Genomic DNA, 24,798 nt, shown 5'->3' with positions numbered 1-24,798 from the left:
GTAGAAGTTATTGTAGTACAAATATGTGAATCAAGGTAAAAGTACACTTCCATTTTAATCTTGAAAAAGGCTTTGATCAGTCACTTTCTTTATTTATTCACATTTTCATGTATGTTCTTCCCCCTTGGCTATTTTTTTGTGATGCTGAAAGTACAATATATGACAACTTTGGCAAAGGACTAGCACTAGATTTAGGTTTTTGCTCCTGGATCTGAATACTGCTGCAACTACTACACAAAGAATTCCTCAGGAATAGTCAGAGGACTGTTGAGAATGCATGTAGTATGAGCTACTTTACAATAACTGGTATAATATGCTTCCCAGACCTAGGAAGCAATTTGTTTTGCCTAGTGGGCATCTGAATGCCAAGCTCAGAATTTATCAAAACCCATGTAGAATGGAAATAAACACAATTTGGAGTGACTGTGTGAACTATTCTGCCAGTACAAATAACTTTCTGGCACCCCCTCAAGGCAAAGAATTGGGCCAAAGGCATTAAATGTTCTTCGTGATACACAGTACAAGATGGAATGAAACTCGGCTGTCAGTGAGAGCATCACTTTGCTTTTTCTTTCATGCTTTTCTCTTTTGAATGTATTTTTTCCCATCTTAACCTCATCTCTTTCTCATTTCTTGTAAATAAAAGGTGCAAGTGCTCATACTTATGTTTTCTTCAACCTATGATACAGGTAAAAAGTTGTAGTCAACACTAGGTACAAAAAAATAGCCTAGGCATCTACCTTCTATTTAGGCATCTAATCCCAATTTATAACATCAAAGCTCTTAATGGATTTTTTCACTGCCACTGAAAGTGAAAGGATTGCAAAAGAATGTCGCAGGATTGCACTTTGTACCAGATGCTTACATATATATTGCAGGAGGACAGCCCTCAGGGAGAGTGTTCAGTACCCTAATCACCATGCTCACTATCACCACCCACTTGTCTCTTTTAATATTTAGAGTAGCAGGATCAAGGAGAAATGGATTCAGCTGCACTTCCTCCAACTCCCTGAAACACTCTATAAAAGAATCCTTCGTGTAGTCTCTGGCAAGGTCAGATATCTGCATTTAAACTCCTACTCGGAATGAGACTGCAACTCTTTTTCCACTTCTTTTCCTTTAATTCCTGGTATTTTTTCTTTGTGTGAGTAACCAGGAATACTTACCTCCAGAAAATAGATCAAATTTGTGAATTTTAAGCAAAACTCCAGAGCTATAAATCTTAATCCTTGCAGTGTCTCCTCCAAACACTCAGTACTTATTTCCCAGGTCAATGCTTTTGACACATTTTTGGTGCCAGTCTGAGATACCCAGCTCCTGATATGCAAGTAGAGGGATGCAGGGGTACCTGACTCCAGATGACAGATTTTATTGAAACCTGCTGATGGAGCACAATGGTGTTTTGGCAAGGAGTTTATGTCAAGTCTATCAGGCTGTACCTTCCCAGCTGGCAAAATCCAACTGGACTTTCAGGAGTTGCTTTTGTTCTTGCCCCAACATGCCTGTAAGCAAAAACATACATTTCAGGTTTTTCCCAGGATACAGCCTAGGATGCTCCTAGGCTGAAAGTTTGTCCCTAGAAGCCATGAGATGCTTGTCATACAGACAAAGACTAACTACTATGCTGAGCCTCCTGACACATATATCTTTAACTCCCATCCTTCTAATTTAAGCTTCTTGTTTCAGGACTAGCTGGGGTTTTTTCCTCCTAGTTTAGCAGAAAATTAGCATGAATCCTTTACTTTTCAAGAGTTCTTCTTGACTCGTAGGAAATTTTAGTTGCTAGACTGTCAGGAAATGTAAACCAACAAAAATAGTCTGAAGCCAGGAGGAAACTGTTTTTAACTGCAGAGGAAGCAGCTTTTTTTTCTCTAGTCCTTCCATTACCAATAAGCATACAGGGCAAGGTAAATATGCATTTTGTGCCTAATGGCTCAGTGCTTTTTATTATAAGAATTTCCAGAAAGAAAAAGAATCCTTCTTTCATAACTGAGAAGCTCTACTCAGTGTTGAACTGAGATATCCCACTTAATTTTCACTCTCTGGCCTAACCTCATGTATTTTGCTAATCCTTCTTAATTTAAATTTACTTTTTTTACTAAGGAAATTATTTTAACTGCATCATTTTCTTTTTGTATGAAACACACATCTCAAAGAAGATCACTCTGAAATGATACTTCAGATGCTAGAAAAAAATCTATAAACTCAAAGTCTAGGCTCAAATGTGGGTTACACAGAACCTTTCTGCACAATCTGGTATAAATGGCAATTAAAATGTCACAAATACTGTAGTTTTTCAGTTTGTACAGATTCTTCACCTATGGGTGTGGAAGGGTCTCATCTATTTTCTGCAGAAACAGTGGATTAACACTTTCCTTGGACAGACAGGGAGGATTGTATGAAGAACCTAATAGGTACAAAATCCCTCTTTTTATTTATTTTAATGTTACTGCATTCAACAGGACAGGTTGAGGACAAGTAAGATGGATAACAAGTAAGTAAGATGAAATCAGATACTTGATTGTAAAGCAAGGACAAAGCTGGGGATGTGTGAGTCCTTTGAGTCAGGCTGTATATATGTGTGTGTATAGATATATATGATAGAAAGCATAGAAGCCATGTACAGAGAGAGAAAAGAAACAGTGCATAGAAAACCAAGCAGATCTGTAATGAGGTGAATGTCCCAACTCACATATTCTGCTGCTACCCTGTAAATCCTCACTGAGGCAACAGATGAAAACAGTTGGTGTTCTCCATTCCCTGGTAATGAATTCTTCAACCCCTGCTCCTAAGGGATGGCATCCTACTGGCATAGGAGATGCAATTTTCACCAACAGAGGTAAATTGGTCCCTGCAGTTTGCCCTTTATATGCTATATATGATTTACTTAGGTTTTATTAGCTAGAGTAACAGTTACTACAACTTGATAATGTTCATTGCCAAAAACAAATTCCTCACAGTGGTGGGACTGTTGAAACAGAGATCCACAACCGTTTCATCTCTCCCATTTACTTTATTGTTAATATTTTGACCAGAAAAAGCATTTCTCTAAAATTTAGGAAAGGATTGATGAATTTAGTCATCTAATTATGATGGGGTGTGATGCAACAACAAAAAGAATGATTTTTCTGTGATTTGTAGGCTGCAGGTAGTGTTTTACCTTTCAAAAGACAACCAGGAATTCATATTTTTCACAAAGCTCATTTCTATTCCAATCTGTGCCACCTCAACTTCACAGTTTAATTGGCTTTTCATCTGCAGAATATAGACTTCTTTTCTTACCCTGCCAAGCTTGGACTATGAACAACCTCCTTCATTAATGTCACTTGTCATTCAGGGTTACAGGTGACATTGATCAATTCTCCAATTAGTTTAATTATAAGGAGGAAAAGAAGTGCAAAGCAACAAATGTATCAGGAATGTTTAACATACAGTAAACATGTCATAAAATAAGAATATAAAGAGCTTTGCAAACCAGTAAAAGCAGAGGATGTGTAAATTTTTTCACTTTTTTGTTCCTCAGACAGAAAGTACTAAAGAATTGCCACAGACCTTTGCAGCTACTTTATAACAGCTTTGGGAAAATTTTTAATCATTGTTCAGTTGTGAAAAATCTCACCACAACAATACAAAGTGTATAATTTAAAATAATCTTTGAGTAAAAATCTATAATGAAGATGCCTAATGTTGGTGTTTTATCTATAATTTTTCTTTAAATTTCAGAAATATCTATGTTCTTTAAAAGATTATGATTTTCCTTTAATAACACTGCAGGAAACAGAGACTCTGTGATTTTCTCTATTTTGTTGATAATTACTAACAGGAGGTAGTCACAGCTCCGGGACTTGTTTGTGTGTTGAACTAGATTTTTTAAAACTTTGATAGAGGAAGCAAAACTATTATCCATGGCAAGAAAATGCCACCTAAGACAAATCTAAATTTCTTCCAATTATCTTAAGTAATTAGAAATTGGAAAATCTCCAGTGAATTTCTTCTACTCAATCTAAACTGAAAAATAAGTGCAGAAACTAGTGGTGCTCAAAAAGGTGTGAAGAAACAGAGCTGACAATGCTCACTGATAAAGAGTTCATACAGATGTGTTCCTGGCACTATCAGCTAAGAAAGAGAGCTCTACACATCCCCATATGGCACAGCATTAACTGCAGTACCATATGTTTACATTACTAAACACTCAACACACCATGTTTTTAAAGCAACACACTGTGCACATCATTGGGATTCAGCCTTCTCTAACCTATGCAGATCATACTGCTCAGCAGTGAGCAGAGAATAACAGTTCTGTGTGTGTAGTGCCTCATACAACAGCTTGTATGGTTCTTCTTGTAGCTTCAGTGAAGAAGGATGTGGAAAAGCTATGACAGGACCCCTCAGACTTGCTGCTACTGGAGATCATCTCAGCAGGTGATTTCGCAGTGCTTACACTCACATCACAAAATGTGAAAAAAACCACACTGCTACCTGAAATCCAGCCGAGTAACAGTGAGTCTGCAAATCTGACTTACTTCCTGAGTCAAAACAAAATCCCTCAACAAGTAAGGCATGGAAGCCTCCCGCTTGTGCTGTCTTTGAATTGCCCTTTGGCAGTGATGCCACGATCACTCTGAAGCTGACAGCAAAGCTGAGTCAGGGCCTCTCGCAGTGACTTCAGATGTTCAAAATCTGCAAGTCATATTTCCACTGTCATTTGTGCTCTGTAGGACCCAGAATGGTCATCACTTCCAAGGACATGTTATAAAAGTTGTATAGGTCGTCTGCCTGCCAGTTAAGTACAAACGTATAGAGAAAAAAAAAAAAAAAAAGCTGAATTTAGAATCGGTGCAGACACTGAGACAAATTATTTTATGGTAAGACCATGAAATTGTTTGAATGTAGTAAGTTTGCCTTTGAATGAGTAAACGGACCAGTAAATTAATCAAAGGGGGAATTGTCTGTCTTTCAAGACATTTCCCATTTATGTCAAAGCTATGAATACCACAAGTAAAATGATTTATAGTGTATACAGAGGTAAAATATAAAATCAAATCCAGAAGAAAAATGAGAACATTCAATGTAATTTATATTACTTTGTGTTGGATTTAGATAGTCTTTTCATTCTCTAATTTTAAAACCAGAAGTATTTTCTCACATGTATTTGAATTGCTAATATATTTGTTTATTTATTTTCTACATTCTAAAGCAAAATACTAAGATGTAATTATTTTACTGTAAGAAAGTTATTTAAAACAATATCTGATTCTCTTTAAAAGCAGAGAGATCGTTGTGTTAGGTTCAAACTAACCATGACAAAATACTATCTGATAAAAGTTATAATAATTTCCCTTGAAAAAATTTATACTAAGATTGTAAGGTTTTCTTGCTAAAATCTGTGAGCATTTAGAAGGTGAAATCTTGAATGCAGTGAAATCTTGAATGCAGTCTAAGACATCTGTGTACCATCTAAATTTCTAATAAAAAATAAGTATCCAGAAATGAGATCCAAGATATTTAGTATGTGCAGCTAGTGATCCAATAGAATGTCCACTTGAACACATAAAAAATTCTGCCATTAAGGTACCTTATTTTGGGCTGAAAGAATAGTCCTTCTTGCATGTTTCTTCAAAAAGTAAACTAATCTGCTCTTCTTAAAAGTTGTCACGGAAGTACTTGGTCTTTTCCTTTAGATAGTGGATGCTGGATGTGTTGGTAGCCCTATCCCTCCTGTATCCAAACTTGTTTAATATATCATACTTCCACCTTAGCCAGCAAAGGATGAAGTATATCTTTCTGAGGAGTATCTTAACCTCCAAGCTGTAAACCGGATTTGGGGCAGAATTTTTTACCACTGTATTTGGAATTGGATCACTGTGTGGGAAAGAACACAGTTCCTTCAAAAATCTCTAGGTTGATGAGAAAAAGGATATTATGTATTAGTGATGAGTACTGGTAAGGGCCATGACACAGAGATAGAAGAGATGATTCTTGGATCTTAAATTTCAGGGGCCTTTAATGGGTCTTGTTCCAGGATCTTGGTTGACAGTGATTTAAAGTGTAATAAAGAAACATATGAAGCTGACAAAATAAGTAGCTGAATTTTAAGTTTAAAACTGCACCAAAAAAAAAAAAGCAACTGCTTTTAATTTTTAAAAGCAAGAGCTTTTTGGATGTAAAAAGCCTCTTAAGGTCTAGAAATATTAATGATCAGCATCTACTCCATAGTCATTCATACAAACAAACTCCATGTTAAATAACAAAATGAGAAGTCAATTAGATTATATTTACATATGTACACACATACAGAAATACATATGCACATATAAAAAGTGTACACAGACAGAAATGTGCAAATGTAAAACATGCCTTTTGAAAGTAAATAGAAAACTAGCCACATGTACAGATAAGTGAAGTATAGGCAAGAGTTCTCTGCATGGCAATATCCCTGTTTTAAAAAACTTTTATTAAAGCAGGATTTAGGCAGACTGTAGGAATATTTACCTCTTTTAAACTGTATGTTTTAGATCTGCAGACAAAAAAAAATATCAGAACAACTCACTTGTCAAAGGAAACAACCTTGATTACCCTTTCTAGACTTTATATACTCTGCTTTGATCTGAAATATAAGGGGACATTATTGACTGTAGTGTTATAGTACCCAAGGAAAGCTTCCTAAGTATTATGACAAACTACAATTTGGCATCCATATCAAATACACTCCGGAAAACAAAACCCCACATAATTTAAAATTGAAACAGTTCCGTACCATGTGTAAATCCTTTCTCCCCATTCCCATATGCTCTCTGGAGACACAGGAGAATTGCCTTAGGAAGGAAAATGAAGCATAAAATAACTTGAGCTAATGAGGAAAGAAGTTGACAAAAGTCATAAAGAAAAATGAAATTATTTGAGTGTTAATATCCAGATTAGCTGGTAACTAAAATAATTCTAGCTATTTAAAAGCAGTAGCAAAATAATATAACCACAGTTTCCAATTGTCCTCCCATTATGTTTGTGCTACACAGTTTTCCACAACTGAACAATCAGATCTTTGAAAAGATTGTTATTTCTTTTTCTTTTTTGAATCTCTGTCCTTCCAGAAGTGAAAAATATTCTCCCTTGCAAACCCAGTTTGAGAATAAAGGATAAAAAAGTGAAACACCTGTCCATATGACTTTTCATAGATCTTTAACTATTTGTCATATTTCCTGAAAGTTTTCTGTGTGTTGCTCAGTATTTTTACCTGTGAACTACAAAACAAATGAACGTATATAGAATCCTCTTAGCACAATTCCTAAATAGAAAGGCCTGAGGGATTCCATAACTGATATATTATATAATATATTATGTATATTATATTATATATAATTATATATAATTTTATATAGTTTTGCCTTATAAAGGCAAGATCACTTTAAACTGGACTGCTTGGAAAGAACTTGAGCTATCAGTAGGTACCTATGGCTGTGCTGCCATTTAGAGGGACCACGTCTGGAGAAATGGACTGAGAGAAATACTTCAAGTTCATCAATCAGAAATGCAAAGCCCAGCACTTGGGTAAGAATAGTCCCAGGCACCAGCCCAAGCTGGGAGGTAGCAAGCTAGAAAGCAGCTTTCCAGAAAAGGATCTGGTTGTCCTGGTGGACAAGCTGAGCATGAGCCAGCAACCTGTCCTTCTAGTGAAGAAGGGCAACAGCCTCCTGGGCTGCATTGAGAAGAGGATTCCCAGCAAGCTGAGGGAGGGCATCCTTCCCCTTTTTATGGCACTGGTGAGGCCACATGTGAAGTACTGTGCACAGTTCTGGTCTCCTTGCTGTAAGACATGAAAATAGTTCAACTAAAGGCCAGTAAGATGTTTAAGGGACTGGAGGATCTCTCCTATGAGAAAGGGCTGAGAGATGTGGGTCTGTTCAGCCTGAGAGGGGAAGGATTGGGGGAATCTTGTTAAAGTGTGTAAGTAACTGATGGGAATGGAATTAACAGGACAGAGTTGGATTCTTCTCAGTGGTACCCACTGGCAAGAGACAATGGACATAAAGTGAAATAGAAAAATTCCATGAAGTGGACAAAGGAACACAAAAACCCTCTAGACAAAACTTAAAGCTCCATGAAGTGAGATCCAAATAGAAGCATGTTCCTATTTCAACTTGAATGAGAAGATAGCGTGTTGCATGCAATCAGAGGAAGCAATCATAGTGCTCTTTCTTCACCAGTTTCTGATGGGCTTCTACTCAGCATGAGGAGCTAACACGTCACTTCAATCAATAAAAGATAGCCCTCTGCCTCTCCTCCCCCATCATGAATCCACAAAGGAAATTCACTGAGTATAATAAAAAGATTTAAATAAAAATAATTTTTATGGTTCATTAAAAATCACTTATGTTAACATCTAAGCCTGAATGTGGCCAAATATTCTCTGATTTCCAAGCTATTTAAAGCTCTTTTAGTTCTCAGCTTCCTCATTTATACTGTTTTAATTATGTGGAGCAAGATCAGAAGAAATATGTACATCAGATTTCTGCTACTTCTCTTCCAAATCTTGGTGGATCTTACTTTCCTGCCAGTTCCCTGAGATCCACATCTACAGCAGTTACCAGAGCTGGCTGTTCCACACATGCCACAGAGCCAAAACATGCCATTGTGATGCATTTCCTTCTAGCTCTCTCATTAAGAAGCTGGGGTATTTCTACACCATACTGCTGCAATAAGTGACATTGAAATTTTCTCTGGTTTTAGTTCTTTGGGAGACTCTGTGAATTGGAGGTCAGTTACTGTTATACTTGTTGGCTGATATTTTTCTTTTACTTGTTGCTTGTGTTAATGTGCTTGCTTAAATACAGGGTCAAAACCTCAAATACTTCTGGTCAGAACACAAAGAGTCCTGAAGTCATAATTTTCTTTGGCACATTATACCAATGTGGACACTGAATTCAGTGAAGTTACATCTTACTTATAGCATTGTAAGACCATGATTCACTCTATTATTCATTAAAAACAATAAAAATCATACTGATGGTTCTCATATGTGATAAAGAGTCATTTTTCATGCTGGATTAAAAAAGAAAAAAGATTCAATGCAATATACTAGATATTTTAAAAATTTTCAATTGGCCAATCAATTCTATTAATAACATGAAGCATTTTAAAACTGGAAAAGGCATAGAATATTGCAAGGATATATGTTATAAATGCAATCTCTATCTTGTTAAAAAATTGACAGTGATAAAGAGTTGTGTCCACCTTTGTGTCAAGGTGCTAATGACATCCTTAAATGATCAGCTTTGCTACCAGCATTTAAGTGCACTGAGTCATTAATAACTTGGAAATACCGTGTTAATAGGATATCATCCTGGTTTAAACAACCCACAGGGGCAATAAACAAAAATAAATGTTGTCACACTTGAAGACAGTATTCCTCTAATGAGAAACCAATAAGCAGTTTTGAGCTGGACATTTTGCATTTCTAGCTTGGCAATGGTGAAGTTTCAACCTGAAAATAAGCCAGGAATCATTCCTCATGGATTGATGCTTATACCCCAGGTTATGCCAGGCAGTGAGACACAGGAGAGGGGGCTCATAGTACTATCTTTATTAGGGGCAATGAGGCTCAGCCTGGGAGAGGAGCACTGAAGACAACAACAGAAAGGGATAACAGGGCTGACAGACACAGAGAGCATCAGAGACAGGCTCAGGGGTTAGACATGAAGGTGCACCACAAATCATCACACCTTCATAGGTGTGGGCTCAAGAGGCTAACTGTGTTTCCACATACAGCTTCTTTTTTGTGTCTGTTATCTGCCACTAACCTAAACAGGAATGAGGGGCATTGTGACCTCAGAAAATACTGTGGGGATGCTCAACCCTAAAACTGCAAATCTGGCTCCAGAACTCCTTTCCCATCATTATCCCTTACAATACAGGCCAGTTTGCCTCTTCTCTTATGAAAATTATCCCTTCTTTGCACAGGTCAAAAATTTTGTCAAAAACACTGCCCGAACTTTAACACCAATATCATGTTGGAACAAAATTTAAGGTATTTTTTAAAATAGCATCCTTATGTGTTATTTTTATCGAATTTATTCCAGATTAAATTATTTGATAGATCTTCAACTGATCAGGAGCAATTGATGTTAAAATTTTTGCCAGGAAAAAGAACCACAAAAAAAAATAGTTTTATGAGAACAGAAATTAAAATACAACTCTAACATACTTAACTGCAAGTGCAGGTATTTCCTCTCATTTCTCTGAACTAAGCATTCAAATAGGAAATGGTAGCAGACTAAGAACTGATTTCTATGAATCCAAAACTGTGTGATACATTAGTTTTGAGTAAGATAAATTATATACTTGTTGGGAGATAGCATTTAAGATTAAGGACCAGAAGATTATTTTTCTTAATTGAAAAAATTCTACGAAGCTTATTAAAATGAAATGGTACACGAGGATTAAATGATCTAAATAATCAACAATTGGATGGAAAATAAGTGGTATAGGAAAAATATAATTTTAGTTGTGGTCTGCTCTCCTTGAATTAGTTGATAATAAACAAACTTTTTATACATTCATATTGTGTAAAATATTCCAATTTTCTTTCACTGGGAGAGGGTGTCTCACACCTGTTTACCTAAATCTTCTCATTAGCTTCCAAAATATAACTGATGGCCTTAGTTTTTTGTGTTGTTTACTTAGAATAGTCATTTTCCTATTTTATCTCTCATGAAAGGTTTTTGAATTGCTTTTTTGAGTTCTGCATGTACTCTGATGTGCTCCACAGGTCAGGCTTCACAATAACATCTTCACCCTTAGACAAGACAGAGGACCATTGGCAGAAAACGAACTGAATCCACGTGTATTAACCTCCAAAATGTCTAATATTGCTAGGGTAACACAGGGCATGTCAGACTATCCAAGAATATAACATAAGACATAAAAAATTTGTCCTCAGGAGGTTTTGCCAGTGCTTTGTTCTCAGATGTGCTGACACTGTTCTAGCATAAGAGCAGCATGTGCATTTTCTAGAGCCCTGGGGAGGGGAAATGTCCCCTTGCATTATGAGTTACCTTTGTACTGCTGTGAGCTCTACATGAGCTCTGGCACTGATATAAATATTACTAAAATATTAACAGTATATTATATATATATAGTCACATTAATATATTGATATATACTAAAATATTAACTAATATATTAATACTATATGTTGTAACATATCAGTTTCAATCTAAAGTCTGTGATGCTTTAAGTGAGCATTATCAGATAAGAAAACAAAGTCACTGTCCCAGGAGTATTGAAAGAGAGTGGAAAACCCTGAAGAAATAACCGCCATAGGAAAAAAACACCTTAGTTCTGTTGAGAGGACTTTTGAGCTGTCAAACTCAAATGCCTATTGAAACTAGGCAAATAAATATCAAGGATATATAAGATTTTTAGACCCACTCAATCAATATCTTGCAATTATGAGTTTTAGTCCAACTGGCTAGGCTGTCTAGATGCTGGTTATGATTTATTTTGCTTACATTCAGTTACTTCGATTTTCTCTCTGTTTTGCCTTGCTTGTGTCTAATAAACCTTGTTTTATTTAATCTAATTGAAATTGGTGTCTCTTTAATAAAGAACGTCCATTGGCACGAGGTTTCTGGGAGACAACAGTGTTTTTGGCACTGCAGGAGAGACTGGTGGGTGCTGAATTGGGCTGTGGGGGAACAGAAAATCACAAAAATCAGGGAGGAAAAAAAGACCCAGAGTTGTGGAGTTCTTTGTCCATAAACTGGTGGACTGAATAATTCAAAACTCAGATGAATTCAGTTCATGGCCAGGACTGAATTTTGTCCCACCTGTAAGCAGATCTAGCACAAAACACAAACAGAAAGAAACACACCTTTAACATCATTTTAAAGAAAAAAAAAAAAAAAAAGACAATACAAACAAAAAAAACACCAAACGTTCTCACTAGCTTTGAATATTTATCACATGTTAAATGTTGGAATGATTCACATACTACTGCTGCTGCTGCTACTTCTCAGGGCTGCTGCAAACTATATCTAAGATAAATTGGTGCAGCTTTGCTGGAAAGGAAGCATAAGCCTTGATTACAAGCATTAAGACCACAATTTCATGGAACAAGGGGTTTGAAAGTGTTTTGGCTACACACTGATTTTGCATCCTAATTCCTCTGCTCTCATTTTGTTCTTCTGTTCTGGAGTGGCTGTGTAATCACCACGATTTTCATTGTAGAACCTTGCAGAAACAGGAGCCCTTGTTCCAGATTTAAGCCTTGGTGTGCTTCAGTGAGTAAATGAGGCCCTGACCATATTAATTACCTTCACTAGGAAGCTCAACATGCTACCAATGTCTCTGTAATTATTCAGTATGCTGAGTGTTATCATAGCAGCCATGTGGATCCATTATAATTTTGCTCTTCTAAATGCTGCTGATCTAACCATTAGCATAGCTGCAACTCATGCTCCCAAGGAATAAGAGAAATAATAGAGTTTAATTCCTCATTTCTTTTTCAATTTTTCGTGCTCTGCTTTGTATCCATAGGCTGTTTCTCTCATAACCATTTACTAGCTTGTGAATGAATCTCCATGCCTAAGTTAATTCTTATGGTTTATACATGACTTGTATAAAAAGTTAAACCCACATATAGAAGAAAAACACAATCAAATTACCCTACAAATATTATTTGTCTGCATAAAGGCTTCTTCCCTTTGGGCATATTTGCAAAACAAAATTAATGTTTTTTGGTTTGTAAAGATTGTACAGACAGGTAAAGGTATAAGCCCAAAGGAGAAAGACTAGGAAAACTGAGGTTGGACATAAGCATTTAAACTATAGACTGATAGCTTATCAGTTCTTCATTTTATTTACTCATTATTCACAATGTCCAATTGGTCCCTGACCTACGTTTTACAGGCTCAGTTACTGCCAGCTGCAATGACTGACTTTTCTCTAATCAGGTGACTAATGAATGGCAAAAAATAATAACTCTTTACATGTATGGTCATTCTTGTTAGCACTGTTACAGGAATTCCAAAAAAGTCCAATGCCCCAGAAATATTTAGCAAACACAAAACTCCACACATCTAAATATTTTTGGGAAGGGAATAGTAATAGAACATGAAAACTGAAGTGACAGATGTACTCACAAACACTCCTTTGCAGTTTCATGACATTCTGTTCAGATCCATTTTCTTTACAATGCATCACTGCGCAACTACATTTTTAATGAGGTTGAGTCTATGTTTGAATAATCTGTGTCAAAAGATGTTTCAATTTATCTTGTTAGCTACTCTAAGGACTAATCTGAAATTAATTTCACAAAGCCATAGTGTTGTGGAAGCACCAAAGGCAGAAATCCAAACACATGGTCCATAAAGTTTTGCCAGAAGATCCCTTTTGTCATTCACTTTTCAAGTGCAACTTGAACATATATTCAATCATTATATTTAGTCAGAACTTAGAATTGCTAAGAGTCAGCCTTTCTATTTGATTAAAGGTTTTGCAGTGTGAGGGCCAGAATTTCTGCTGGTGCAAACAGCTGTAAAATGGCTTTGGTGATTACTGTCAGACTTATCCAAATTACCCATTTCCAGCAGGTAAAATATAAAAAAGGCATTAAAAAATCACTGTTACATAAAACTGCAAGAAGAATTGAAACTGAAAATTCTAGTTCTCAACTGGGGGATCCAGTGAGGTTATATATATAGCATATTTAGGGGGAAAAGAGGGGAGAATAAAGAATATAAATATATATATTATAATGCATCTTCTATCTGTACATACATTTATTCTCTTACTTCGTTGAAATTAATTTTTTTTTCTCAAGGCAATAAGGGAAAAAATCCTTCTGAAAAAATCCTTCCTAAAATATCCTTCCTAAAGAGAGCAATTATTGTAAACATGAAAATTATACAGAATTAAGATAACTTGTTGCTGCTTTTCAAGGAATTATTAACAGATGTAAACTAATGAAAATAAGAAATACCATTCTTGGCTAAGAATTTACAATTTAACAGGTTTTACTTGCAAAAGAGGAAGTCATTCTGGAACTAGAACTCAATTTAATGTAATAATAAAACCCTTAAATAGCCTCACTGCTGAAACCTTTTTTTTGCTTTTATTTTTTTGAAAAATGCCAAAAAATAAACCTCAGTAGGAAATGCATTCTTTTTATCTCTTCTACCATTTTATCTTCTGATCTCTCTTATTTTATACATATTTATTTGATGAATCACAACTAGGGCAGTACACAATGTAGATATATTTCTGATAGGACCACGAGGACAAAAGTTCCAATTTGAATTAAAGTTTAACCTAGACTCCTGCCTAGAATACATGATAGTTAAAACCATTGTTGGTTTTGTTTCTGTTTGGGAAGCATATTGAGTTTTAAGGAAACAGGTCTTTTTGTGTTTATCCAGATTCTACACATCTTGTTATTCCACCAGGCAAACTGTGTTTGCTTAAACAGGAGCTGAAAATCCTGGAGTTGAGTGTGACAGGGGATATGAAGGGCTTCTACCAGTCAATCAGTAGAAAGAGGAGAAAGAGGCAAAAATAGTCTTGTTGCTAAATGGAGGTGGTGACCTGTGTCCAGGGTGGGGGCAGGGAATAAAGAAGCTGGTCCCAGGTGTTGTTCAGTAGTGTCCAGTGACAGGACAAAAGGCAGTGGCCACAAACTGGAATGCAGGAAAATTGATTTAAAGATTAGGAGGTATTTTTTCACTTTGAGGGTGGTCAAGAACTTGAACCGGTTTCTCAAGGAGGTTGTGAAGTCTCTGTTCTTGAAAAAATTCAAACACAGGCAGGAAACAATCCTGAGCAACCTGATCTAGATGATCCTGCTTTGAGCAGGGAATCAGACTGGATGATGTCTGGTCTCAGCTGTTGTGTGATTCTGTGAGAGTGCTGTTCCCCTGCTCAGGCATTAGGTCATTGAGGTCATTGGAGAGATTCGCTACCTAGGTCAAGAAAATATTATTCATTTCATTAAATCCCACCTTTGCTGACTGTCTTTTATTTCAGGCACAGCTGGACTCCGGAAACATGAGTGAAACCTTAGAGTGACAGACAGTAATATCCTCCCCACAACTTGCAAAATAAAGAATTCCCAGATGTTCAAAGACAACATAACCTAATTGAAGTGAAGCTGCTTGAAATTGCTAAGAAGTCAGTGGTGTTCCTCTTGTGACAAGTACTGCAGAAGGGTTGAGAATCTGTCTGAAACTAAAAGGGGCAGAAAAGGCACCTTTTTTTAGCATCTCAAAAACAGGTGCTGCAAGAAATAATCTCGATTTTAGAGAGAGATAAGCTGTATTATCTAACAGGAACTTTTCCTCTCCAGCAGCTTGATTCATGGATAGGTAATGCATTATTCATCTTAGACAGAGAATAGTTAAGGATAGACAAGCAAAAAATGTGGAAAACTATGCATTTTCCTAAAAAGCTGTCTTTAAGCTGTTCTAAAGGAAAATAAATAATTATCTTAAAAGATCTTTCTGAATGAAGCTTATATGACACTTTTGCCTCAGGCTGTATGTGATAGCTGCTAAATTGCCTTCTTTCTCATTTAAGTGGTACAAAAATAAGAGCAGGAAAAATTATTCAGTACAAAAGTAGTAGAAGAAGATATTTTAATATGCTTCAGCACACCTCATGCCCAATTCCTATAGATGTGCAAGTGGTCTTGAACTGATGAGAGGGAACATGACTGCAACATTAATCATTTGGAGACATACACTAAAATGCTTCTTTTCCCCTTCTGCTTTCTGAGGAGTTTGAGTTGTGCAAATAGAATGGAAGGTGGAACTGCAACAAGCAAGCTACAAGGAATGTTTTTATTAAATGAGTATTTTAAAAAATATTTCCACACCCACAACTTTTCTTTTACCCCTGTCTATTTTTAAAGATGTATTTCAAAAGGTATTTATCATTTTGGTATTTCAGCTTCTTTCCTTTCAATGCCCTCTTGTCTGTCAAAAAATTTAAAGTCTTGATGATACTTTCTGCAGTTGGATTATAGAGATCATTCAGTTTCTTTGTTTCCCCAAAGTCAACCCAAAAACGAGGAAATAAAATTAAAGACTACTCTTCCTTTTCATCATTCTATTCTGATTTTCATCCAGGTAAAAGTAAAATTAAACCAGCTGTCTGTTCATTACATCAATTCTAGCAGGTCAGACAGTGAGGCAGGCGCTTTTCATGCATTTATGCTTTGCTTTCACTGGTAGGAATACAAGAGAAGTGTTGAAGAATTTTAGACCATAATCATGTTCATGTGTTCTTGACACATCTGTGCTGTTCCAGCTGGAGACTGGAATTCTGATCTACTGCCCTGGTTCTCTTCCTGTAGATGAATCCATCTTATGGTGTCCCACATGTAGGAGACTGCCTTCCTGCTACACTACACTACACTACATTACACAACACGACACTACACTACACTACACTTTGGAGCTTAGATGCTTCGGTCAGAATCTTTCTTGTTTCACAAGGGACTCTGTAAGATCTTAATTTTCAGTATCATCTAAATCTTAACAAGTTAAAAAAAAAAAATCAGTGTAATTTCCTTGAGGAGCTCATACCCCAGTTTCCAAGGAAAGAGACTTGAGGTTTACTTATGGAAGTCTTATAGAACTGAGAAAAAAATCCCTCTTCTCAGACACTGCCCCAGGACCATTACAGCAGAGAGTGGCCACATCCCAACTGTGCCATGCTACCTCCTGCACCTGCACTTCCCCTAGGCTGCAGCAACGGAAGCCAAGACAACCTGCCTCTCTCTTGATTTCAGGTTGCTATCACTGCTCAGTGCCAGCCAAAACCTTAAAGCTATGAACAGACTGAAAAAATGAGAGGGTGGTTTTTATACTCCCTTCTGTGAAAAAAAATGTAGTGATGTGGAAGTAATGTAAAGGCATGCATGAAAGAAAGCTAGGAAAGAGGTAGGAAGACAGGGAGCCATAGTTTAAGAAAGACAAAATTTCAGAAGCTTTGAAAGAGACAAAGACACGGAGAAAAAGAGCTATAGAAAGATGAGGAAGAGAAACATAAAAGTTTTCAGTTCTGTTAACCCAAAGACAAGCTTTTCTGTCAAAACCTTTTACATCTTGCTAGGGAAATCTGAGGCTTCAAAGATCTTAAAGAGTTGCTTGAACATGGGTAAGTTTGATCTCTTGGTGTTATTAGTAAGGAATCCTCAGCTACAGCCCCAGACTTGGAACTCTGAGAGTTCAGGTAAAGTATTCAAACTACCACAGCTCTTAAGGTTAAATGACATTCCCAGTCCATAGCCTTGACCCTAAAAAAAATTTATTGACCTCAGCAGAATAGATTTGGGTTTATACTTCTAATCCTAGTATCCATATCTGGATCTAATCTGGAAGAGATTTATAGTCATTCCCTTCTTTTTCAACTATTCTTTCAAGGCTGTAGCGTTCAGATAAAAAATAAAAATGCTCTTTTGGGGCAAACCCAAACTCTTCTCTAGAGGGATTGTCACAGAGACAAATGTGCTTTCAATGGTCTTCTTCCAGTTCATGAGTGGTGTTGCTTGGATGTTTTTTTAATTTAACTATTTGCAAAAAAAAAAAAAAAAAAAAAAAAAAAAAAAAAGTAGAAAAGCCACAGGAGAAAAAAACCTGTAGGTTTTCAATTTTCTCTTCCATTCATGTGCAAAGTAATGTTGCTCAGTTTTTTGCTTTGCTAGTTCCTCCCTTGAGAAAAAAAAATAGTTTTAGAGTTCAACTTTAACTGAAACCAAAGAAAAGAAAAAGAACAGGTTTTCTAATGGATCCCCAGAAACAACCTAGAAATAAACCAAACAAAACCTAAGAAAATCATCATTTTCCCAGCTCTACCTTTATCCTGGTCTCAAAAAAGCTACCCTGTTGTGTCTGCGTTTTGGTTCTGAATGTTACGGTTTCAGCAATGTCCTGGGTTGTAGTTTAGGATGTATTCTATCACCATCTTCAGTTAAGGCCCATCAATGCCTTGTGCATGACTCATAGATAACTCCCTCTGGGAGCTCTCTCTCTTTAATGGGCCATCGAGGACCTCCTGTATGACTCATCATCCCACTGTGAGATGCTCCGCCCAGGGGGAGGAGCCAAGCATTCTCACCTGGATATAAGCTGGGATTTGGGACAGTACAGGCAGCCCTCATCTACTGGATTTCCAGAGGACTGGAACTACCAGACCTTTCTACAGGATCACTGCTTTAGGAAGACCACCTCACCTGGACTGCTTCCATCACCCTGCTCAGGTTGTATTCTGACTCTGTCAGTGGGCTTTTTTGTATTATTGCATTTATTTTATTTTTCCTTTTCTTCTCATTAAATTGTATTTCTGACTTGGAGCCTCTCACTCAGTTTGTTTTCAAACCACAACAAGCAACTGCTTTCATTCTCAAGGGAATTTCCCACTGGACCGATGGCATGATTTCCCACCTAGGAATGCTATCCAGTGATTGCAAAGTCTTGCTATGTACAATATCATTTACAAGAGGAATGACATGAATCAACGCCATTACAATAAATCTTGTGAGCTGAGTTCCAGAGGGGCTTGTTTTGAAACTGAATTTCGAGCAAACCATACACTGTATCTGTAGTATACATCCAGCAATCTAAAAATAAAAATAATGTAGGAATGTCTGGACATTTTAAGGGTGATAGAACCACATTAGAATACATTGACTAGAGCTATTAATTCTAAAAAGTCAGTGATACATGGAATCAGGTTTTCGTGACTTACTTTTTTTTTTTTTTTTTTTTAATGTTAGTAATTTGGATATTGCTTGGTGTTTTTATTATTATGTTAAGAAACCATGATCAGCTTATCAGTGTGGGAAAAGTTAAGATTTGTCTCTGTGATTGCAGTAACATTGGGAGATGTTAAAGATGTACAAACATAATCCTGACTAGTGTCACCACTGACTAATGTCCAGCTCAAACATTCATTGTGTGACTGCAATTTCCTTCGTCTTGTATTTCTTGAAATTACAAGTGTAAAGACCATGAAGTAAATTAAATTAGAAGGAGCAATAACTATGAAGATCTGTTTGTTGATTCAGCTGTCCTTTAGCTGCAGATATTGTAAATCTAAAAATTACTAGTGTAAGTGCTGTACCAATCAGCTACATGACTAAGAAATTAGAAGAAAAAAAAAAAAAAAAGAAAAAAAGAATAATAACCAAAATCCTCTTTTTGGTACTAAGACATCTTTCTTAGGTGTTTTTTGATGCACCTCACATCTTGGAAGAGAATCATTAATAATAATTTTTGCCAGTACTGGTTGGGATATTAGTTATGGAGTACACTAGTAGTGCTCAAGCACTTGAAATACTTAGCATATTTTACTATAAAAACTGTCCATTTCATTAGGCATTTCTGTGCTAAGAATCCTCAATGTAATCTCCTTGACTCTTTTTTTTTTTCATTACTTTCAGTTTAATTTAGTGTTTGCATATCACCTGAGATGCAGCAATGATGAAGCTGAGCAATGAGTCCATGCAGAACCATGACACAGCAGGACCAGTTTTCAGCTAAAAAAGCATACTGATGGCATTACCCGGACAGGAAAGACTGGATTTATTTTCTCTTCTCCCCTTTAAATCTACTCTCAGCTGCATACTGGAATGATGGGGTGAGAATTTCCATGACAAACACAGCTTAGCAGGTGATCATGGCAACATATTTCTGACTGCAGTCCCAGGAGCAGATGTCTGTGTGTTTGAAATCATGAACCACAAACAGCCATTGTCTGTCTTGTCTCACATCAAGCAAGTCTGGCATATTTCTATAATTTGACTCTGTAGTTTCTGTTCAAAATACTCTACATATATGCAGTGCTTAAATTCCCTCTGCAGACAGGCTGATACTGAACGTGGTTTTGACTCTCATGTCCATTTGAAAATGGCTTCTGTTAATTTTGCATTTGTTGTGAAGTTATGATTCCTTTTAACTCACTTTATGGTGGTATCATTGTGTGGATATATTTTCTCCAATTCATGTAGTTGCTGTTTCCTTTTTTTCCTCATGCTTAATATTCTATGTGCAGATATCATCAGAGGTGCAATCTGTGCCAGTCAAGCACTAGAGTGAGGACATAGATAGATGTCAGTCATTTAAACTGATGAAGAACATAAACGAAGCAGATGATACCCAAAGGAAGGAAGACAAACTTGAGCCAACAGTAGCAGTTTTTTGAAATTATTTCAGTGATGAAAGATAAGTTGGAAAATATAAAAAAAATACTTCTTTGAGTGTTTATTTCAATTTATGCTCATTTTATACATATACATTTGTATGTGTGTATATGCGTATATATATACACATATCTAATTTAAGAGAAAGAGGGCAATATTCTTGCATTACAATAATATGTTTATATTTTTGCATAAAATAAGTATAATAAAAATACCTCCTAAATCTGGATGGTTTAGACTTTGCTGCTGAAATGCCAGTAGGCTTTGAAAAAGCAATATTAACACGTGTAATGGATTTCATGCTGTGCTCTGGTACACCAGGGAGAGCTACCTATAGCTATTACTGGTTGAAAGGAAGATAAAGATTCCTATTTTCTAAATAGGAATCCCTGCCTTCAGTGAAGTAAGATTCCCAGCTTCACTTGAAAAGAAAGTGTCAAATTCTGCCAGATAGAGAGAGAGGCGATTTCATTGGGAATTGCTCAGATTTGAGAGATGAAGGATTAGAATTTGACCCCATCTTACTTAAAAGATTTGATTTTAAAGTAACTGCTAGAGACAAATTGATAATTCAGCAACAGTTTTATCAACACTATGTAGCCTGCTTTTCAGCCTATGCCTTCTCCTTTATCAGTCTTACCCTAGGTGTATGATTTGCTTTGTATTACCTATCTGTCCTTAAGAATTGGATTGCTTTTTATGCCAGTAAAATCTAACTTTTCAAATATCAAAGGTTAAAAATCTTCCAAAGGTTAATGATCATTTTCCATATCACTGTCTAAATATCAAATAAAGTTCCTTGAAGTCAGCTGTGACAAATATTATTCCTTTCTTTTATTGAAGAATCACTTGTAAAGACAAAAGTTCTTCATAAGAACATTTTGGATGAGGGAAAATTTAACAGAGAACAAGAACAAAGCTGTCAACATAAGGAGAGATAGTTCAGTTCAAACATTACTTGGGCACCCTGAAAGAAAATAAAGTCCATAAAGGGGCAGGCAGCACTAGACAAGTTTTGGGATATCTGCTATTCCTTTAAATGTTTGGACTATATGTAATACAGTGGCAGAACTCGTTCAAGGAGGTGCAAAGATTGTTCTCAGGTGGTAAAGTTTATAGCAGTAAGATCTAGAAATTAAATGCCTGCACAATTTACTTCTTGGCATGTCTTTTGCAGTCAATTCCCAGTCCCTGCAGAAACCCAGTTTTGATTTTCCAGAGTTACAGTTTGCCTTAAAACCTGCACTGGTTTGGGAAGATTCAGAAAATAAGTTATTTCACTAGCTACAGGATGCCTCTGTTTTACGACTTCTTCCCAGACTCTCTCCTTTCTAAAAAAAGCATTATAAGCAGAATTTGAAGGGATACAGGTATTGAGTAGCTCTCCTCTCATCTACAAGAAGAGGTCTGGTCTGGAAGAAAAGCAGGGAGCCATGGCTAGATCTGTGGGCAGATCAATCAAGCAAAGGCTTAGGTAAACCAATTCCAGGAAATCAATCTTTTGGGGCCTATCACCATTTTATGTTATTTAAAGCAGAGCTGGCTTATCGAAAAGGCTTAATTGTAATGACGAATGAAAGTAGCAGTAGATGAATCAATACAAACCCTACTCTGTATTCTGGGCAAAAGTGTCTTTTATTAGTTTGGGGGGTATGGAAAGAAGCAGTTCTCAGCCTGCAAGCAATTATTGTGACGGTTCTTGTTTACTATTTTCATTTCTCAACTTTTTATTCAAACCCATTTTATAGCCCTATACAGTCCTATAAAACTGTATTCACTGCTTTATCTAAATATTGATCAGCGTGTTTATAGGGAAATTACATGCCTTCTGCTTGAACAGTAAGAAGTAATAAATTAAATATTAAAAACAAAAACTTCACATGCTGGGAGTCCTATTTTGTTTTGCAGTATATAATCCATTTCTTTGCTACAATTAAATTCCCTAAATGTGCCCAGTATCTTTATCATTTATTTACAGTTATACTAGGGCCTGATTGAAGTTATATATATTCTAGTGGATAATCAAACTAACACTAGCAATTACTACAGATTGATCTGATTGGGTTCGTAGGTGAGGAGAGCTCCACCTAGTTAAGTGAAATTCAAGCCTGATATAACTCAGAGAAAATGGTCTTGACATTTTAAATCTAGTACCTAATGTCAGGACTGACTTCATTTTGTCAATTTCTGCTAGTCTCCGTCCCACAGCTTTGTTCTTAAATTCTTGTTCATGTCTGTGATTCTTTTGAGAAGGCATCATTCATCCACCAAAACAAATTAGTACTGTTGATCTGGAGATGTTTTCTTTCTTCTTTCACAGTAAAGGATGAGTGAGAAGATGTGTTCAGAATTACTGAAATATGGTGTTACATCAGTCTTTTTCATCAAGCACAGATGGCACATTATTTTATTTTGCTACAATTTGCCTTTATCTGAACAAGCTTCTTTAAAGAACCTAAGGGATATGACTCTTTAATAAAAACAAATAAATTTCACAAATATTTTCTCTCTTGCAGCACTGCTTTTCAACCTTGGTTTTATTAGAAACTCCAAAAAAGAAATGAGGGAATTATCCATTTGCAATACTACTGGTGCACGTAGAAGTCCCTGGATATTGCAGTGTGTAGGCTGGAGTAACCATTTTCTGATTACCTTTGTGGATCCTTTAATTCTGAACTTTTAGTGTAAATGCACACCACCGCTAAGGTCACTGCTTTATTAAATAGTTCAGTGACACAATCTAAGCTCTCACACAATCCAGGGCTAACTGTGTGAAGAGCGTGGTAAGATGTCCTCTGCACAAAAATTGGGCATTTAAAACGTTTGTAGTTGTTGGCTATTTAAAGCAATACTCTGGCATTATCTATAAGCAACATGCATAATAGATAAAAAGAAGCTCTCTGGAAGATTTTTAGTCCAAGTTTTCTTTAAATATAAAGATTTTGAAAATCTGCTTAGGGAGGCTGATGCAAACTATTTTAGTAACCTGACTATAAACTGTTTAAATTTAGAATTTGACTACTCTTTTAGATATTTTGTTTTGCATATAAAAGTCATAGCAATTGGCTCATTTGCACTTTACAAAGCTTCGTCTGCTCTACTAATAGATGCTATAAATAATTTAGAGCAACACTGGGTTCATAGACTTGTGTGTTTTCCCCTTGGAAAATAATAATTCAGTTTTCTTACCTTATTCTCTCCTCATTCTAGATAAGGTGGTTATATTATGCAGTCAATATTTCACTTGAAATCTGAAAGCAAGCCAACCCAGCAATTCTAAATAGGTGAGCAAAACTGCACACGGACATACCATGGGCCTTTCTACTTGTGAATGGGACAAACCATTTAGGTGAATCTAGCATCTTTAAAGTCCTCACATTGCTGTTAACCATTTTTTTTAGACTCATAAAACTAGATGGGACTAAAGAAGATCATCTGGACTGACCTCCTGAGTGTCAGTAGCTGTTATATTCCATCAAATTCTAGCATTATATGACCTGGGCAGGATAACGCAGACAATTCTGAGCATCATTCTTCTGGTATCGTGAGACAGCAGCTTTTCATCTCCTTACCACTTAGTTCCACTGGTTGACCACCATGCCTTAAAAATGGGTAGTTTATTTCTAGTATGAATTTGCTTTTTAACTGCTAGACATTATTTCTTGTTTCTGTCTTTCTCTACTACAGTAAAGAGCCGTTTGTATATTCTTTCCCTGGAGGAACCTTATTTACACTAGTTATGTTGTCTCTCAGTCAATTTCTTGGTTAACCAAGCAAGAGTTAGTCCTCTAAAGCATTCTTTCTGACACTACCCTATAAATCCCCAACTTTTCATGAAATCCAAAAGTATTTTCCTGTGGAGCTTGATTCAGTGAATTAAAGGTGATCCTCAGTCCCACAGGTCTTGAGTTTTACTTAACTCAGGCCAAGAAAGAGAGTCAGAGGAAATATATGGAGCCAGTGGGACATCAGAGCCACCATGACAAGCAGCTATTTTGAACATGCAGAGATTAACTGTTGAAAAGCTTTTTGTAGGTATCCTGGCAAAGGAGAATTCTAGTGAGGGACTTGAAGGAGGATAATGATGGAGCATAAGTAATTAGTTCTGATAATATTGCCTTTGATGGCTGGAGGGATTTCAGAGGGTGTCTGAACGAGGTAGCTTGGGCACCCTGAGCAGCACACAGACAGCTGTGGGACAGGACAGTGCTGCAAACACCCACAGTACACTGTGGCCAATGCTTGACAGGGTTTTTAAGAGGCAGCAGAGCCATCTCTCTGCCTGGCACTGCCTTGGTACTGTGCATATACTCCCTGAAATGCCTTTAAAGGTTATGGATAGTGAAATATGGTAGGATTGTTTTATTTACTTCCCTCTGCATCTAGAAGTTTCTTGATAATACATTGCTTTTTCTTGGTAATATTTAAGAATGGGAAATAGCATATTGATTTTGTCATGCCAGTGAAGAAATGTGAACTTATCAATGTCTACATTCAGTCCATCCAGCAGGCTGGTCCTCCATGCCTCTGCCAACTTTAATGTGCTTTATTGGAGAGACAGAAAAAAATATTTTGGACAATTAATCAACATTCAGTTTGGCTGC

The sequence above is a fragment of the Sylvia atricapilla genome, chromosome 5 (genome assembly GCF_009819655.1).
Source record: "Sylvia atricapilla isolate bSylAtr1 chromosome 5, bSylAtr1.pri, whole genome shotgun sequence".
Lineage (NCBI taxonomy): Eukaryota > Metazoa > Chordata > Aves > Passeriformes > Sylviidae > Sylvia > Sylvia atricapilla.
This window is presented reverse-complemented; position numbering follows the sequence as displayed.